Source organism: Odocoileus virginianus, chromosome 16 (assembly GCF_023699985.2).
Source record: "Odocoileus virginianus isolate 20LAN1187 ecotype Illinois chromosome 16, Ovbor_1.2, whole genome shotgun sequence".
In the NCBI taxonomy this organism is placed as follows: Eukaryota; Metazoa; Chordata; class Mammalia; order Artiodactyla; family Cervidae; genus Odocoileus; species Odocoileus virginianus.
Window position 1 is genome coordinate 11,499,099 of NC_069689.1, and position 16,157 is coordinate 11,515,255.

General features: G+C 51.9%; 1 protein-coding gene and 1 long non-coding RNA gene across 5 annotated transcripts in view; one reads left to right on the forward strand and one right to left on the reverse strand.

The window, feature by feature from the left end:
* WDR25 (WD repeat domain 25) overlaps positions 1-16,157 on the reverse strand; it is a 137,393-nt gene that overhangs the window by 107,262 nt on the left and 13,974 nt on the right. The gene's annotated exons all lie outside the window — the stretch shown is intronic.
* LOC110150551 (uncharacterized) lies at positions 6,152-8,577 on the forward strand. Its single transcript, XR_002317788.2, has 2 exons — positions 6,152-6,813; positions 7,421-8,577. It is a non-coding gene; the product is annotated as an uncharacterized lncRNA (long non-coding RNA).

The following is a 16,157-nucleotide window of genomic DNA, read 5'->3' on the forward strand; positions in this document are numbered from 1 at the left end:
AATAAGGGAATGGGCAAAGCTATCTGAGGTCGGGGTTGACACGACCCTCCCCCATCTGTTCCATCTTAATAGTCTAACAGATCACAGGGATCTCAGAAGGGGTCTCTGCAGGGGGGCTTCCCTCAACTCCACATGCACCAGTAAACAAACTCCAAGGCTCCCAATGCTTATATGAAAAACTCAAGATCCTCCCGTATTCCCCACAAAACCCAGATCCCCCACTACAGGTCATTCCCCTGTCCACAGCTCCCGGCCCCAGACCCCCCCTCACCACCTGCTGTGTGGGCACCTCTGCTCTGCGCCCTCAGGTCCTCAGCCTGCCCTGCCTCTCTCCCACCCCAACCATCTCCCAACCCCCAGGACCAGCCTGAGTGTCCCCTCCACCCCTGTCAGGACTGGCCCTCTTCCTCGCTGCTCCCAACGCCTGGTTTACACCAGCCAAGGGCCCCTCCTACAGCCCACCTTATGAAAACTCTCTGGACACTGGCCAGACACCATGAGCTCTCAGGGGAGGGGCTGGCCACATCTATGTCCCCACTCCAGTCTCTGGCACCCAGACTCAGACCAGCAACACTGGCCATCGGGGCCTGTTTGGGCACCAAACTGTGAGACTGTGGTCCCCACTCTTAGTAATTTTATGCTTTAGGAGACAGCTGCCTCCAAAACCTCTAGGAAGAACATAACAGAACTCCTGGCATACATGTGGCCTCAAAGGTTTCTCTGATTTGCATGTAATAAGCAGCCATCAGCAGCAGCTGCCCTGGGATTGCACTTGCTTCCAACAAGGGCACCCTGCAGCAGGAATTAGGGGGCTGAAAGGCAGCCATCTGCCCCTGCCCATGACCACTGACCAGGAGGCCAGTCTCACTGCTCTGAGCCAAGCGGACTTTCCAACACCATCTCACCTGACTCAGGAAGATGAATAGGGCTTTGAATTAAAAGCTCTTCCTCACTGCCTCCTGGACCAGAAGAGGTATGTGGGCCTGAGGGTAAACAGGAAGGGAGGGTTATTCATGTCAAAGGAGAACAATTACCCCCAAAAATGTGAACACATCATTAAGAATCTGAAAGTGACTTCTCAGGAATATAGGACACAATGCACATTAAACATCTGAGCACCGAGTATACATCATTGCCTAACCTCTCAGACACTCCCTGGTTAGTATTAAGATGTTAACTGCAGGCTCAGCCCGGCATCGATCTTTCCCTGCGAGGACTTCTGCAAACTTTGTTGTCTGTGCTTAACTCACTCTGCTCCCAAATGCTGCCACCGTCTTGCTGAGTCCACACAGTGCAGGCCGTGGGGCTCCCCCAACAAGCGGGGACCGTGGTGCCATCAACATCTCACAGTTTGGGGAGGAGCGGGCGTGTATGTGATGCCATGCACTGAGCCGGGCACGCGGTGGGGGTCTCATCAAACAGACTTGTCCTCCCACCGGAAGTCAATCTCCCCTCGAGCTCTGGTGGTACAAGACGCAGGCCGTGGTCAAGTCCACACCGGCGTGGCCCCCAGTGCTCCAAGACACTTTCTCAGGCGAGCCAGAAACCAGGCCAACGGGAATTAACTTCATGCTTCCCTAGGTCCGTCATCCACTCTATTCCCCAGAAGCTGCCAACCAAGCAAACTGGAATATTGATCGCTGCAATCATCTCGATGCAAGTCTGAGGGCCGAGCACTTTATGTGCGTTTCAATTAGAAGGGGAGGCTAGCCGTTCTAATTCTACTTCATTCCAGCCAGCATCACTCTGGGCAACAAATGGGCTCCTAAAAAGTTGAGTTAATCAGCAATCTATTAATGGAATCACACCTCCACATTGATTTTACATTATCGTTGCAGAATGGTGCATATTCATTCTCTGCCCTGAATTTTAAGCACGGGGAAGGAACCAGGAGTTACCACGGCTGTGCCAAGCTCCGGGCGTCACAACTGCCATCGTGCTGAGTGTGCAAAAGTGTGCAGGCGGAGTAACACGGGAGAGAGCCCGACAACCTTCCCAAGGCCCCAGGGAGAGAGAACACGGCTGAGGAAGAGCACGGCCAGCTTCCTCTAGGAGCCCCACTGGTCCCAACAATTCTGAAGCCTTTGCCTCCGATTCACTCCCTCGATATCCAGCCACATGTGCTCTGGTTGGAAAAGCATCTGGGTCCTTCTAATTCAACTGAGCCCACATCCGTCTACTTCTGCAGTTAGGCTGGGTGTACCCCAGGATTTAGAAATGAGTGAGGAGTGGCTCCCCCAGCCCAGGACAGGGGACCTGGAACCACAGTGACCAAGAGGAGGAGACCTGTTTTGTTCCATACGTCCTTTGTCTGCCTTGATTTCTTTTAATTGCCTTTTTTTTTCAACTTATTTAAACTAAAAAAAATACAAATAAAAAAACAGCTCACCCATTTCTTTTTAATGTTACACCAAACTCATATATCGGGTTGGCCAAAAAGTTCGTTTGGGTTTTTCCATACCATCTTACGGAAAACCCAAACAAAACCTTTTGGCCAAATCAACATTTCTACTCTTAAAAATAAGCTTGTTTTTTAATGAAATGAGTGAAAATGGTTTCTTCCTCCTGAGGAGGCTTACAATCAAACAAGGAAAATGAGATCCAAAATCCACAGGAGACATTTTCATTCACCTCAACAACCATCTTTTGGGCCCTTGTGCTATGGAGGCCCTGAGCTCCGCCAGAAAGGTCACGAATGTGGTGACACTCAGCTGTCAGTTCCTCGGAGAGCGAAGGACCCGCTCCACGCTGCCGCCTCGGGTCCAGTCCCCTGGCATTTGATTGCATGGGAGGTGGGGGTTGGGGTCACAAGGTGTTAGCAACTTCCCTGCTCGCTCAGTGACTTCCTTGGGGGCTCACGTGGAGAGAAAGCCTACTCGGAATCAGGAAAGCGCATTTCAGCAACTCTGCCCAGAAGAGCTGGGGTGACACCTGTAATCCTCTCATTATCTCACTTAGCTGAAGTTAGTCTGCAGATCACACCACCACTCAGCTTAAAAAAGGCCTTGGAGAGCCGTCGAAGCCTCCCGTTTTCCCAACGAGAAACCAGAGCCACAGCTGGCCTGACGTGCTCAGGGTCTCAGCCGGTACACGCTGACCCACACATGGGCCCCTGAACGCCGGCTCACCGCGCTCTGCCCCCACGGCTCACCTGTCTTGTCCCTGTCCACAGTGATAACTGCACAGAGAAATGAGTCACTCACTCGCCCAGATCATGCCTGTAGGATCACAGCGCTGTTTTCTTAGGAAAAAAAGTAATAACAAAGAAAAGGTGAGGGGAGGGGGAGTGTCTTAAGTAAAAGCTGTCCTTCCTGATGTGATGGATGGAAAGCTTTTCCGCGTGAGATGGAATGGTGGGTGATTACACCAAGGTAATACAATGCTTGTCACCTGTCAGGAGAGCAGATGTCACCACCTTTTGACAGAGGGCATTTGGCAAGAAGAAGTTACAAGGAGAAAGCTTTCCTCCCCTTACTTTCTGGGGGGCAGAATAATAAATCACCTGAATAGTCAAGACCTGCTCAGGGCGGCACGCGTGTTAACAGGCGGAGGTTCCTAAGCCCCCGTGCCGCTGCAGGCATGCACTGCAGCAGCAGGAATCACTGGGCTGTTATTTTGTTTAATTTATTTGGCTGTGCCGGGTCTCGGTTTCGGCACTCGGGTTCTTTAGTTGCGGTGATGTGACCTCCTAGTCACGCCATGTGGGATCTAATTCCCTGACCAGGGACTGAACCCGGGCCCCCTGCAGTGGGAGCGTGGAATCTTTGCCACTGGACCACCAGGGAACTCCCGGTAATCAGCGGGTTTTAAAAGCCTTACACACTCGAGCACAAGTCCCATCCAACACTTAACTACTCTTTCACCAGCACCAACTAACGCCAGTCAGGCCCCAGGAAGGTGAACCATGGAGAGTGAGCTAGAGCCCCTCCCAGGAGTCTGTACCAACACCCCAAATTCCAGGGGGGAAATGGCAGGTGCCTGAATACAGAGGATGCTCTGAGCTGGGAGGGCAGAAGGCATCTCAGGAAGAGAGCCGGGGTATGAGCTACGAGTGAGTCACCGTCCCCAGCTCCCTGTCCTCTCCCGTACCCTCCAACTCCTCTCTACGAACCCGTTTAGACACAGAAACAAAGTGAAAAGCTAGAGAAACAAAAAACTTGTAAATGAACCCCCCAAAAAATTTGTTTTTGGCACAGCATGCAGGGTCTCCCTTCTCCGACCAGGGATGGAACCCGCGCCCCCCCGCTACGGTACAAGTGTGGAGTCTTGACCACTGAACTGCCACAGTTGTTTGTTTTTAATGGGCCATAAGAGCCTCCTGATCCAAAGTGATGAGGAGGAAGGAATGATCAGTTCCGGCAGTGGGTGAGGGAAGGCCGTTCAGCAGAGAGGGAACTTGGGACAGCCCAGGAGGGCAAGGACCTGCCCCATGGGGAACTGGGGGGGCGTGGGCACGTGGCTTGGGCTATGAGGGGTGGTACAGAGAAGGCGAAGACACTGCAGGAAGGAAAGGGGTCTTGCCCCCATGACACTTAGGGCTCACAGGCAGGAGTGGACTGAGACCCCCTGAAGCAACGAGAGAAAGCAATAAGCAAGGGGCGTTTAGTTAAGCAGTACAAGGGGGAGATACTGCTTAACTACCCCCCCCCCCCAGGCCACCAAGAAAGCCACATAGATACTCGTAGGAGCAGGGGCTGCGGCCGGGAGGAAGGAGGACCTCCTCCCCCCGCCCCGGGAACGGGAGCAGCCGCCAACGCGCCCCGGAGGCCCAGAGGAAATATTATTGCAAGACAAAAACTGAATTATGAAATCCGCAAGCAATAATTAGTTTAAATTACTACTTCTACTTGAATAATTAAACACGCTTATTTTCACTCACTGATGTTTTATTCATTACCATACATCTTTCCTGAAAGTTGTTTTTAACGTGAATATTCTTTTATTTGCAAAGATCCCACAGAGATTTACTATGCTAATTTCAAACCTTTCTTCTAAAATAAAAACAACAATAACAAAAACACTCCAGATTATCATCCATTAGCGACTGCTGTGTGGGGTACATTATCAACTTAAGTCATAGCAACTGGCTGCAAGTACTGTGGGCTGTTGTAAAGTTATTCACACACCAAAGCTTCCTTCCTTTAAAATTCACTGCTGAAAGGACGATATTTAAATAAGCTAGAAATGACTATCAAAATAAAAAGACCCAAGTGCAGCAAGACCATTTAGGCACCAACAGGAAGCGCCTTTTGCTTTTTATCACACCCTCTATTAATGAAAATGATTTTGCGTTTCCACAAATAATGTTTGGATTTTATAAGTCTTATTTTTACACCCCAGAGCTAAGATACCCATAAGCACAGTAATAAAGGCTTAAGGTTTTTATTAAGCAAAGTTACCTTTGGGAATAAGTACTAACTTAAATGTAATCCATGAACTAAGTCTCCCCTGCTGGGCTATTAGCTGGTATTGGCTGGATGGCAAAACTCCAAGTCCGAGCTAATGCCAACAAGCCGGGCCTAAGTCAGACCCTGAACAAACAAAAGGAGCGACAGTGCCATCACTGTCAAAGCCAGCTCCACGAGGTCCTGGGGGCGGGTGGGGGACCACGAAGCCTACTTAATGTGCAGGCATGCAGGCCACTCCACAGAACTGACAACAGCTGGACCCACTGGACTGCTGAGACAAACACCAGGGCATGTGACTCTGCAGTGAAGCGTGTGTGTGTGTGCACACACGTGTGCACATGTACACACACACGCCGTTCCACACAACTGACAATGGTCAGACCCACTATACTGCTGAGACAAACACGAGGGCCTGTGACTCTGCAGTGAAGCGTGTGTGTGTGTACACATGTGCACATGTGCACACACACACACACACACACACACACGCTGTGTTGCTCAAGCACAAGCTTCTCCAGGGGAGCAGCACCTGTCCTGAAATTGGCCGGTCCTCGATGAACATTTGTCAAGTGAAACTGAGTATCAGATTTTTTTTTTAAGGCCCCAACTATATTTCTCTTTCTCCCAACCTCCTATAAGAGCAGTCAGCCATCCATGCCAGGAATGCAACTAGTGTGCCACACCCACTTCCCACGGGGAACATAAAAGTCACCCTGGGAACCTGGCCACCCCCCCAACACTGCCTTTCTTTCCCCTGTGATTTCCCCCCCGTTAAGTAAATTCAGCCAAGGATTTTTCACACGGGTTCCAACTAGTCTTCTGGAGCCATGGGAAAGTGGATTACTCAAATTTAGAAGTTGCCGTATCAAAAATGACCATCTACTGAACAGATTTATGAGCCGTGGCACTAGCTTGGCCTTTGGAAAATGAAGGGGCTCCGGAGGCCACAGGCCGGGGGCTCAGCTGATTCTAGAACTCAACATTATCTGCGTCATCATCGTTATAAGCATCCGGACCGCAGAGCAGAGCTTCTGCTGGGGCTCCTGTTTCCGTGGCAACAGCTTCACTGGCCTGTCACAGAAAGGAGGAAGAAAGAGGAGGGGGGAGAGGCAGGAGGAAGCGGCGGGGCAGAGAGGGGGAAAAGCTAGGAAGAGGGCAGGAGAGGACGGGATGTGGACGAAGGCAGGGGAAAAGTACAGAAAGAGAGGACCAGGGGGGCGAGGCGGGAAGAGGAGACGCGGGGACGCTGTCAGGCCCAACCACCTACAGGTGCGCTGCTGCCTGTATGCAAGAGCCTCCCAGTTCCCCTTGTTAAATGCAACCCATTTCAACTCCCGGATGCTGCCTCAAGACACACTCAATTATCTGATAAACCCCAGGAAAGCTGTGCCGGAAAGTGAATGTGGTAAGAGGTCTAACTCCAAACTCTCAGTAACGTCAACATCCGCCCAGAGGTCTGGCTGGGTTAAATCCAGAAGGGAAAAAAGGGAAGAGAAAAGCAAAGGCCCAGGAGACCTGTTATCACTAACCCGCAACCATTAGGACGCGGCTCCACTGGCGCCTGATAAAGCGAGCAGTTCGCGGAGCCTCATTAACAGGCAAACCTGCTGGTCCTGCTCATGGCTGCACGAGGAGACGGGTCTTGAAAACCAAAATGCGTCCAGCCAGAGCCTGGCTGTAGGGCCCTGACATGGGACGCCAGCCAGGCCTGGAGGTTGGGGGCTTGGGGGGGGGGGCGGCGGTCCTCAGTACAAGGAGCTCAGAATAAGTGGCCAGGACAAGATTCAGTCCACTCCGTGTCCCCCCCAGCACCTCCACCCCCCCCAAAAAACCACAATAATTAGCAAGTAAAAATTACAAGAGCTCTAAATGCAACCTGTGATCCTGGGTTGGGTTGGATCCTAAAATAGAGAAGGACATTAGGGGAAAACTGGTGAAATCTGAACAAAGTCTATAGTTTAGCGAATGGAGTTACACTGATGTTAACATGTTGGTTTTGGCAAACACATCAGGGTTGTATAAGATGCCGGGGAAGCTTGCAGACGGACACCTTGGAACTCTCTGAATTACATGCACGACTCTTCTATAAGTCTAAAATTATTTTTTTTTAAGTTTTAAAAGAAGAACAACACGGGCTGTTTTAAAGTAAGACTCCTGCTTTTCTAACAGTGATTTTATCTTTTTCGTATAAAACCAATGCCCTTGATAGGGTTTAACTATCATAAAGTTTTGCTGGAAGGCTGGCTGAAACACTATGGCAAAAGCTGGGCTCCTGCAACAAAAGTGAATTATTAAACTCGGAACGTGTTAGCAGTGCCGCTGTGCTCTGGAGCTGGGATGCAGGGAGAGACGTGCCCCGTGCACGTAGGAGCAAGGGCTCTGATCCGCAGAAACAGAGAGGCTTGCAAGAACCTGCCTTTACAGTCTCTTCACACACCACACTCCTGACTTCCTGCCTCCCAGGTCTTCTCCAGAGAGCCTCGCTCCCCTGGGTCCAACCCCCCAGCCCTGCTGGCAACCCTGCAGTCTGCATGTTCCTCCACGCCTTCCAGCCTTCACAGTCTACTCCCTCTTCCCCAGTGCACTTCCACCTCTTTGCTGCAGAATGACTTCCGCGCATCCTGAGACCCCACGTGACTCTCACAGAAACAGCACCCCCTCCAGGGCCATCCTGTGTGCCCCGGGGGCACCTCCACCTCCACCCACCGGAGCAGTTATGATGGGATGGAAGTACATGTCCACCTGTTCCTTTTTCCCAAAGAGACCGAGCGACTCTCAAGGAAGGGTGAGATGCTGAATTCAGCCCTGTATCCACACTCACCCCTGGCACCCAAGTCTTGCAACAGATGCTCAATGAATGAAAGACTTGGGAGTCAAGAATGAGGGCAACTCTTTTAAAAGAGAAAATACCAGTATACAACCTTCCATATTCTGTGAAAGGGTCAAAAAGATTCTATTTGTGAGATGCGAAAGCATCAAGCCCTTTTAAGAGAAACAGATTTTGTTACAGAATGATGGGTCCATTTCCATAGACAACATGAGCCCGTCGCGAGTATCCTCTTCCAACCGGGAAACTGAAAAGCTTTTCAAAGGTTTCGGTTTCCTTGACAACAGCATTGCTGGAGACAAGCAGGGAAATAATTAAAAAGTATGTTCTCTTCGCTTCGAACTCCTTGAGTGTTTATAAGCAATAATGAACAGGCCAAGCTCGGTGTCCACGGCGTCAGTACGGACGGAGCTGGGGGCACCGGGGGAGCACCCCGTCCTGCCACCCACTCCAGTGGGGCCTCCTCTGAACCCTGGTGAGGACCTGCCCAGGACCACACTTATCCCCAGGAATCACAGCCCACACAGGTCAGACTCGCGACAACTGTGCTCGCCAAGGGCCAGGTCTCAGGTCACACACTACGGCCTTACAACAGTCCACTGAGTCTTGGCACCACTTGGCAAGAGGGTAACTGAGGTGCAGAAGAGTGAGGGGCAGCCCAGGCGGTTGGCCCAGGGGCCCCGGGAGAGCATGTCAGCTCCTCAGACTGACCCTACATGACTGCCCAGGGCCTCCACTCTAACCCTCCGATCTCACCGTAGGGCAGCCAAGGCCCTGGGGGAAAACGCCTGCCCTAGCACTGCCAGCGTCCAGCCCACATCCCCATGCGGGGCCGCTCGCCGTGGCAACCAGCTCGGGCGGTAAGCCTGGGCAGCCTGTGCCCCCACCCTGGCCGCAAGCACACACAGAGCCCGTCCGGCCCAGCGGCAGCACTCGGCCCTGAGCTTGATTTATGAGCTTCCTTCTCCTTCCAGGGTGGCTTTTCACGGTCTGTTCCATCTTAACAGCTTCACCGTGTGTGTGTGTCTTTTATTGTAAGCCTCCTCAAATCTTTTCTGGATTTGTGATTTATAAATAAATAACAAATAAACATGCACAGGCTGTGCGTGTCAGCCCGGGCGCATCACCCAAGAGTGGAAACGCAAACATCCCGACGGATGGAGAGCAAGCCTTGCCCTGACTTAGTTTCCAGGTCCGCTCTGGTCCCTGAAGCCCCTTCCCCAGCCCAGCCGCCTCCAACAGGGCGCTTCCTGCACAGATCAGAGGTGCGGAGGGCATCGAGGTGTCTGGACAAGACCACCCCCGAGAGTCTCTGTGCCCCCGAGGTCCAAGGGGCCCACCAGGGTGTGGGACCGAGTAGGTGTTATTCATTCACTCCCAGGTGCTTTTAAAGCACCTACTATGTGTTCAGCCCTCTTCCCAAAGGGGAGATACAACAAAGGAAAAAAATAAATTCCCTGCCATTATGGAATTTATATCAGAGTCTTCTCATTTCACAGAGGAACCAGTTAAGGCTCACAAAGAGAATTTCCTTGGTGGTCCAGTAGTTAAGACTGTGCTTCCAATGTAGGGGGCACAGGTTCGATCCATGATCGGGGAAGTTCAGCATGCTGCAGGGTGTGGCCCAAGAACAAAACAAAACCAAACAAACAAAAGACTCACAAAGATTAAGGGCCTTGTCCCCCTGCGCCCCCCACCCCCATCTCTCTCTCTCACACACACACACGCACGCACAGGCACACACAACTACTTTCCGGAGTCCCCAAGCAAGCAGCAGACAGGGACCCCCCCCCCCAGAACGCAGAAGCAGAAAGAAGGGCCCTGTGCTGAGGAGCTACACGTCTTTCAGTGCCCCTCTCTGCTCCTCAGTCTTCTCATCTGTAAACTGGGCATAAGGATGGGGCTAACAGCAGTGCCAGCCAACATTAGGGAGCGCCGGCTGTATGCTCTTAAAGAGTTTTCTTGTTTTATCATTAGACGACTGAGATGGATGCTATGATTACCCTGCTTTACTGATAGAGAAGCTGGGCTCCCAAGAGTTATATAACTTACCCAAAGCCACACAGTTAGAACGCACGGGGGACAGGGGTGGACACCCCCAACCCCCCACTGCAGTGGGACCTGAGCTTAGCTAATTGCCCTATGACCCAGCTGGGGGTCATTAAGATGCAAAAGCCCAGTGTGGGGCAGACCCAGCCAGCCTCTTGCCACTGACTGTTCAGGCCTAAAGCTCACAAAAGACCCCACCCCCAGCTACCCTCGCTAGGCCCCAACACTGCCCAAACCCATCCTCCCCGCCCCCCACCCCAGCACACCCTTGTCATCGCTCCTCGGGACCGGCTCAAGTGTGTCCTTCCCTGATGCCTGGCTAGTCCTCTGCCCCGACTTCCACAAAGCCACCCGCTCCCCAACACCATCAGTCTGCTGGGCCCCAGGTCCCGTGGGCCCTAGGGCCCGTCACACCATCGGTCTGTTTTGACACCTGACCCCCATGAGCCTTCTTGACAGCAAGGGTGTCTGGTCCCCTCTGAGCCTACAGAGGCAGCATTCAGTCGATGGCTGGACAGACGCCCAGCCGAAGAATGCACTGGGGGAAGCAGGTTTCCCAATAGGGACCCGGAGGGGCCACTCACGGACTCTGACACCCAGGCCCCCTCCAGGGCCCTCGCTGCTCACACCGCTGACAGAGCCCCAAACAAGGCCTGAGCAACCGCCCCCCCAGGCACGCAGCAGAGAGTCCAGAAGACCTGGCTCGCAGGACGCGCCGCCCCCGGGTCGACACCCCAACTACGAGCGGCCGACGTCACGCTGCTGAGCCGGAAAATAGGCAGGCACGTCCCGGGCGGCCCAGGTGCCCGGAGCGGCCTGCTGGCGTCGGTGGGCGCACGCCGGATTATTTGTTCAGCGAATCAAGGCAACCGGAGGCAAATTGGATTGCAAGCCTCCCGTGCTTAGGAACGCGGCTTAGGAGGCAATTACAGAATAAACCCGGGCTTGGAGTCCTTGATAATACCTTCCATTTGTAAGGGTTTAGAGTTTACAAAGTGGTTTCACACATCCAACCTCATCTGATCCTCACAGCCTTGTGAGGTAATTATTTCACAGATGAGAACACGGAAGCCCCGACGAGTCCGCGGAGGACACGCGGCCTCGTTCGGAACCAGAACTGGCGCGGGGATCCAGGGGCGCCGCAGGTCGGGACCAAGCCAGGCGCCCGCCGTCCAAGAAAGGGGCCTCGGAGCCCCGGCGCAGCCTGCAGCGGCCTCCCCGCCCACTGGTGGTGCGGGCTCCAGCCTGCTCCGAACCCTCCCGTCCTCAGCGCCCCCCAGAGGAAGCCGCGCCCGTGGCGACCTGCCTCACCTGTGCTGAGCGGCCCCTGCGATGCCCCCGAGCAGACATCTCCTTCCTCTCCCCGCCGCGGCCCCTGCCAGCGCCGAAGGGCAGCCCCGCGCGTCCCGCCCGGCCCCCTCCGCCCGGCTCGGAGCATCAGGACATTTCAGAACATACTTGAAATGAGAGCCAAAGAACAGGAAGAGAGATGGGGGACAAAAACAAACAACTTTTCTACCCGAAGGTGACAATGAAAATGAGTTCTAATTTGTGTTTTTGTGCCTTTCAAAATAACACTTCAGCTAGTTCAGAAAAGAGACCACTTCTGTTTATAAAAGCTCTTGAGTTTTCCCTCTGGTTGCCGGGGCTTGTGTAAATACACTGCGAGCAGGGAGAGAAAAATTGCTACTTGGGAAACTTTTAATGTTAGCATGTATGCGAATCAGAATCCTAGACTCAGCAGGTTAAAAATGTTCTCAAAGCAATTTTGGTGTTAGTCTAAATAATTATAGATCACATTCACTTAGATAAGGGCCTTTGCCCCTCGGGGCTCCAAAGGAAAATTCTAGGCATGATAGTTAAGCAAAATAGTTGGTTATTACGCAGGCTTTGCAGTGGCAGTGCAAATTGGTATAATCCTTTTGGAAAGCAATCTGACAGGAGATGTATCTGGACTCATGGAAATGTACAACCCTTTGACCCAGCAGTCCCATTTATGGGAATCAATCCGAAAGAAATAATCCGACAGAAAAGGTTCCATGCATGAAGATAACCACTTCAGCATTAGCTATAATAGCAAAAATTAGCAACCACCTAAGTGTCCGAGGACAGCTAAGTAAATTACAGTTAATCAACTCGATAGAGAATCACGGAACCCGCGGAAATTGACGGCCCTCCAAAGACGCGGAGGCGGCCGGTGGCGCTGCGGCGGGAGAGGCTGGGAGAGAATGTTAACTGGGAAAGCAGGCTGCGGAACTGTGCGCGCGCCCTGTGAAACCCACAGGCCCAGGCGGGCCACAAGTTGACAGGAGGGTGTTAAAAGGATAATCATACTCTTAGCCTAGGTTGGCACTGGGAGGCTTTTCCCCATCGTCGTGTAATGCTGTCGCATCATCTTCGTCAAGGGCAGAACAGAGCGGCGGGGAGGAGGGGGAAGGGGACCGAGAGAGGTTGGGACCCTGGAGGAGCGCACTGGGGTCACACGGTTTGGAAAGCCGACCACGCAGTGTGGAGGCAGTGGCGGAGCCTGGGCTGTCCTGCACGCACACATCCGAGCCGGGAGGCAACACTGTCTTTAACAATATGGACAGCCCCCCCCTCCCGCCCCCCGCCGAAATTATAGATGTGAATGAAAAGGCAGCTCTCAAACCCTTCGGCCCCTTTGTCTCTCTCTAAAGTCAGGGACCTTTGGGGTCGCAGAGAGTCGGACACCACCGAGCAACTGAACTGAAAGTCAGGGAAGGCTCCAAAGAGCTGCTGTTTACACGTGGTTTACCCCTCCACATTTAGCATATTAAAGATCATAACAAGGACATAGAAAAATACTTATTAATTTATGTAAAAGGAACAATAATAAAGCTGTTACATGTTAACATAGATAACATATTTCTTATGAAAAATAACTGTCTTCCAAGATAAAAAATAAACGAGTGAGCAAGCACTGTTTACATTTTTGCTATCTCGTTAATGGCTGGCTTAATACAAGACAGCTGTGTTCTCATAACTGCTTCTGTATTTAATCAATTGCAACAGCACACATATCATAGCCCCTGGAAAACTCCACGTACACTCACGAGAGAACGAGAGTGAAAAGGCAAGGAACTTCTAGGTGTTATTATGAAAATAATTTTCACCTCGTAGAGCCCATGAGAGGGTCTCAAGGATCCCCAGGGGTTTGCAGACACTGACCACCACTGCAATAAACGACACTATTAAAAAGTGCTATCATGGGGGGTGGGGGGATTTAAAATTATACCTACAGTTGGAATTCAACAGGGTTGATTTTTTTTTTTCAAGAGCAGATGGAAATAGACTAAAAGTCTGCAGTCATTGCTTCTGGGTAGAAAGACAATGGGCAATTTTTTTCTTTATGCCTTCCTGTTTTTGTTTTTTTCCATAGTGTGTGCGTATTTCTTTTATGGTCAAAAACAACATTTCTTTTTTGAGGAATGGTTTGGGTGGCTGTGGTGTACCCGTGCCCTGCGGAATCAGTCAATGGGAAGACGGTAATTTTAAACCGTCGGTGGCGGGCATCCGCGTGGGGTGCAGCAGCTCCCTTCGTGCCATCGATCCCTGGCACCCAGCGCACATCCATCACCCGTGCCGCCTGCCCAGGGCCCGCGGGGAGCCGGGGAGAGATGATGAGAACTGAAACTGGCTCCCGCTAACCACTGCGAGATGAAGGTCAAATATAGGCGACTGTTCATCAACACCTGGGATGGGGGGGTAGGACACGCTCCAAGGCCAGGGGACAATTACAAAGGGAGAGGCCCACAGACTGGACCACAAAATAATGTTAGGTTCAGGACCAAAAAATAAATAAAATAATGAGATACTACAGTCAAACAACACCCGGTGGTGGGGGATGAGGGGGGCGAGGTATGATGAAGGGTCAGCACTGTTAGCATGTAAATTGCTGGGGTAAGAGAAATGCCAAGACTTCAGGAGATCAATGGGTGAGAACCACAAACACTTATTCAGCATTCACGAAGTGCCAGGCTCCGTTCTAAGAGAGCCGCCCGTAAATGAACTCATTTGGTTCTCAAACAAGATACCCCTCGCTTAGCCAACGCTGTAATCATTTTAGTGCTGTCGAGGGTGAAGAGACGCAATCATGTCTACACAAGAAGTGGTGGCGTGTGCCACGAGCGGAAGGCTACGGAGCCCCTCAAAAGAAGGACGCGGACCTGGGCGCTGAGAGGAAAAGACGTGCACGGCACACGAGTGAAAAAACCAGCTGGAGGACGGCACCAGGAGTGAAGCGTGCGTGCTTCACAGAGGCCCCGGCCTTCGCTCCGGCCAGGACGCAGGGGCTGAGCGCATCCCAGGGGCTGGAAGGTTCCTTTCCAGGCAGACAGACAGGCATCGGAGATGTGGATGTTCAGGGGTCTAGCCTGCCTCATCATTCTGTAACATCCTCACCGTCTCACACACACACACACACACACACACACACAGAGTCTCATCAGCTTCTTCAGGATCTCATTCTGTAACATCCTCACCATCACACACACACACACACAGAGTCTCATCAGCTTCTTCAGGATCTCCCTCCTGAATCAGAATAAACAACAGAGTATTTCTCACGTCAAATCACAGACACCAAAACAAGAAGACAGAAGGGGCTGGAGACAGACAGGAACGTTTTCGGCAAACTTTCAAAGAACTCAGCAGGGAAAACACCTTACCAATAGGCAATGAAAATAATCTACTGTAAACAGTGTCAGAAAGGAATATTCAGAAAACAAGAAACAACTCTTGGAATGTCAAAAGAGGATAGATAGAAGGGAAAACTTCTCTGAATACATGGAGAAAAAGTTTACGCACAGGACAGCAGAAATAAAATCGCGGGCAGATGGGGGGCTGGTGGGTAAGGATTGAAAAGACAAAAGTGGAGGAGATTTCCCCCAGAAAAAATAAAACAGGAAGGCAAAGCAACAGAAAATTAGATATGAAATCAGAAGCTCAATCCAGGGACACCCGGATAATCCAATTAATCAGAGTCCCAGAGCCAGAGCCCTTCACAGGCAACAACCCCGAGGGCTCTCGATATCTCCGAGCAGCCCCTGTTCCCTGGGAGGCGCTGAGGTCCGCACGTCTCATCCTCGGAGGGGGGAGGCCGGGCCTGGATCAGCTCCAGGAGCCCTGGCCAAGCGGAGCTAACGGGCTCCGTGTCACTCTGGGTCAGGGCATCTTGGGCGGGGGGCAGGGGGGAGGTAGCTGAGGCATGCCTGCTCTCTCTTATCTCGTAAAGAAACTTCAGGAAGCTGGCCAAAGGGAAGCCATGTGAAGGAAAGCTTCCAGGGGTGCTGGACCGACCCCGCTGGCCTCGGTCCAGGGCTCTGGTCCCCGCATCCTGCCCCACTCCCCTGGTTCCCGGGGTCTTCGCTAGGGCCGCGTCCGTCTGTCTGGGAGAGGCGCCAGACTGCAGACGGCAGAAGCAGGGGTTGGGGGGGGGGGGAGGATTGATTGGAGATTGGAATGACTTACCCACTCCCTTCTTTTCAGGGATAAAAATACTAGCGACTGGGAGAGGAAATGACCTCCATGGAATTTTTAATTGCTGGTTACAAAAATAAAGTACCTAGGGGTATGATTAAAATCGGTTGACGCACGTGGGAAAAAGGCTGGACGCACCACCGGCAGAACATTCGAAGTCACTGTGTCTGAGTGGAGGGGCTATGGTTACCTCTTACATTTCTTTTTTTTTTTTAAAGGAGAAGGACAATGCCATCCCTGGGCACGAGACAGGGGCCTTTTAAGAGTCTTCTGGGTCCAAGTTTTAAAAGCAGCAAGAAATAATTTGCCAGGCTCAACTCCTAAGTGTGCCAATTTTGCAATCTGCATTTTTCAATTACATTAAAAGCATTTTC